Source organism: Coenobita brevimanus, chromosome 48 (assembly GCF_032717465.1).
Source record: "Coenobita brevimanus isolate Jiangsu-jjx chromosome 48, ASM3271746v2, whole genome shotgun sequence".
NCBI lineage: Eukaryota > Metazoa > Arthropoda > Malacostraca > Decapoda > Coenobitidae > Coenobita > Coenobita brevimanus.
In genome coordinates this window covers 12939671-12943575 of record NC_137001.1, presented here as the reverse complement: position 1 = coordinate 12943575, position 3905 = coordinate 12939671, and the positions used below count along the sequence as shown (strand labels likewise).

The window sequence follows — 3905 nt, the reverse complement described above, 5'->3', positions numbered from 1 at the left end:
CAAAAAGCAGCCATAATTATTATCATTAATACTGTACCACAGTATAAAAACTTTAACACCTTGGCCAAGCCACAATAATGTTGTCAGTGCTCCAGTAGGCGCATAAGTGTATCAGGTGCTCATGTGCAACAAATAGGTCACCGTGTACATACTGTAGGATGGGACCTTTCTGTATGAATGTGTTAGGGAATCACAGCCCACCAGAAGCGGCACTTGACCGCTTCCACTGTGGCAGTCGACAGATTGGTGACATGGAAATTGATGGGGCGGTCACTGACAATATGCACGATCACACGGACATGCGTGCTGGTGTAAGACCCCGTAGTGAGTCGAGGGATAGGGATGGACGGCAAGATGCGAGAGATATGGAATCGCTGGGTGGGTTAAATCACCATGGGGAAGTGAATAGTAGTGAAGTTGGGGGTGAGGAACATCATGAAGTTTATAAAAGAAATGAAACTCAGGATGAAGACCACCATAGAGGAGTGCATGAAAGAGGGAATCATCCAGGTATTATACGTCCTCAGAACGGTAGTGACACAAACAACGAGGAAGTAGAACAGCCTCAAAGGTCTGTGTGAGAAGGTCGTCCCACATACTGGATGGGCAAATCCCGAGAAAATACAGTAACCTGGGTGAACACCATATATAATGAATTAGTTGGATGGTCCTCAAGTAACCTTTTTGAAGCTCCCAAATGCAATGCTACAACTGATCAAGGAAATCACTCGCCTGATAGCCGGCTACAACAATAACACACCCATTGTCTCATTTTCTCTTAAGGTCCTTGCACTAATACCACATCTCTTCCTCATCAAAACCCGCCCAATAGCTAGCATTGCAGAAAATATTAAGGCCATCCAAAGGCGGGTTGAAACATGGAAAAGAGGTGAAATCGACAACCTACTTGAGGAAGCAAGGGCATTGCCGATGAGAATAAACAACACAGAAGAAATCAGAATACCAACGATGTTGCAAGGATTTTTGGCAGCAAGATGAGACAGGGGAAGGTCTCGATGGCAACAAGACCCCTGCCAGCTGAATCACCAAACGGAGTACTTGACCTGACAGATGAAACAATGCAACAACTAAAAGAAAAACACCCGACTGCACGACAAGCAAGTGCCCAGTCAAAGCTTGACGGCAGCTACACTCCTCCCAATCCCATCATATATGACAGGACAACTGGAGATAATGTGTGGTGGAAGGCAATGCACACACAGGGAGGGGCAGGACCTTCAGGCCTGGATGCAAAATCTTGGCGAGTAATCCTCAGTAACATCAAGTTTGGGGAGGCAGCAACAGACCTATGTAACACCATTGCCTCACTGGCAAGGAAGTTGGCTTCAAGTCAGTGCAGTAACATCGAAGCACTGATGGCTTGCAGACTAATAACCCTTGATAAGAATCCTGGATGCAGCCCTATCGGGGTGGGTGAAGTCTTAAGATGGATTATAGGAAAATGCATCATGGAGGTGGTGAAAGATGATGTGAAGCAGGCAGTTGGCAACCTCCAGGTGTGTGCAAGCCAGCAGACAGGAGGTGAGGCAGCAGTACACTCCATGAGGAAAATATTTGGGGACGAGGACTGTCAGGCAGTATTATTAGTTGATGCCTCAAATGCATTTAATTCCATCAACTGGGAGGCAATGCTGCACAATATCAAGGTTAAATGCCCAGCATTTGCTCAGTATGTGGAAAACATCTACAAAGAACCAGCAGACCTCTACATTGTGGGTAAGACAGCTGCTCACGATGTCGGTGTAATCCAGTCCACAGAAGGAACTACCCAGGGGGACCCAGTTGCCATGGCTATGTACGCCCTGGCGATGACAGTGCTGCAACAACAGATCAAATACGAAGCCACCAATGTAAAACAGGTAGCCTATGCAGATGATCTCACGGGTGCTGGCAAGATTGAGGATGTAAGGAAATGGTGGGACCTTGTAACATCGCATGGCCCTGAAATAGGTTACTACCCTAATGCAAGTAAGTCCATCTTGATCATGAAACCACCTTACTACCAAGATGCACAAGATGCATTTAGAGGCACAAACATGATAGTGAATAAGGAAGGTCAGAGGCATCTAGGGGCTGTGATTGGAACTAAGGAATTCAAAGACAAATATGTGGGTGATAAGGTAAAGACATGGGTAGAAGAAATTCATACACTATCCAGCCACGTAAAAACAGAACCCTATGCAGCATACAGTGCATTTACCTATGGTGTAAAGCACAAGTGGACCTTCGTGATGAGGACCATACCAGACATCGAGTTGCTGCTACAACCACTGGACGATGCAATCAGGGATTCATTCCTCCCATCTCTAACAAATGGCCACATTCCCACACCAGAAGAGAGGGACCTTTTAGCACTACCACCCAGGATGGGAGGCCTTGGCATTATAAATCAAGCAGCCATTGCAAGTTTTGAAAACAGAAATTCACTCATGCTCACGGAATCCTTGTCAAAGAAGATCTGCGCCCAGGTTGAGACGAGTGAAATCGACCACCAAAGACAGAAAGACATAAAGACACAGATAAGCAAGGAGTGTGAAGCAAGACAAAAAGACCAGCTGCAGCACATAATCGAACATCTAACACCAGACCAGTGCAGAAGAGTTGAAATTGCACAGGAGGTTGGGGCATCGAACTGGCTCACAACCCTGCCTCTCAAGGCAAAAGACTTCCACTTCAACAAACAAGAATTTATTGACGCCATAGCCTTGAGATATGAGTGGCCAATAGAGAACCTACCTCAACACTGTGTTTGTGGCACTGCCTTTGATGCAAACCATGCAATGGTATGCAAGAAGGGAGGCTTTGTTTGCATCCGACATGATGAGGTACGCGACCTCACTGCCAAAATGCTGCAGGAAATATGCCATGATGTCACGATTGAGAAAGCTCTGCTACCCCTGGACGACGAGCGCTTCACCAACAGAACAGAAAACACAACAAATGATGCAAGAGTGGATGTCAGTGCTCGAGGTTTGTGGACACGTGGGTAGAGAGCGTTCTTCGACATCAGGATATACGATGCCATGGCAGCATGTCATCCTGAACTGTCTCTCGAAGCTGCACACACGAGGAATGAACAAGAAAAAAACAGAAATTATCAAGAATGGATTCAACATGTGGACCACGGTCGATTCACTCCCCTTGTGTTCACGACATCAGGTGGGACGGGTCCAGAGGCTGTGAGATTCTATTCGAGACTGGCAGAGGTTCTATCTGAGAAGAAATGTCAACAGCAGAGTTCTGTTATGGCCTGGATGAGATGTCGCCTCTCATTCTCCCTCGTGAGTTCTGCTCTGTTATGTCTCAGGGGCACAAGATGATCAGCCCTCAGGCCTGTCTCTCTGGCGGGTATGGATTACGAAGCTACAGTGGTCGAGAGTCGCATACACCAGCGACTCCAATAGTTTAATGTCTTTATTTACACTGTAATATCAATAAATAAAAAATAAAATAATAATATTAATAGTAGATGGTTGGCAACCACAGCAGTTCGCGTGCTTGGGGCCAAGGGATTGAAATATGAGAGTTAGTGTTAACCTTTACATTACAATTCCAAATGTGAACTGTATTAGGAAGGTTGGTTTGGATCTTCACAATATAATTCACCAATGGATGGAGGTGATCTAATAATTATAATAAAAAAAAGTAGTAGTAGTAGTGGTAGTAGTAGTACTAGTAGTAGTAGTAATAATAATAAAAAAAAAAATAATAATAATAATAATAATGCATGCATACATACATACATACATACATACATCGTCCAATCCTGTGTTGCCCCATGAGGAGCATAAGAGACAGGGGCTAGGCAAGTTGGTCATGACATTAGAGTGACATGCGTCGCTCATCCCTGAGTGGCATTACATGAGCAATAAACCCCAACCATC

At 45.1% G+C, this 3905-nt stretch overlaps 1 pseudogene; it reads left to right on the top strand.

The window, feature by feature from the left end:
- Positions 1-602: 602 nt before the first annotated feature.
- Positions 603-3425, top strand: LOC145399291 (uncharacterized; annotated as a pseudogene).
- Positions 3426-3905: the final 480 nt, after the last annotated feature.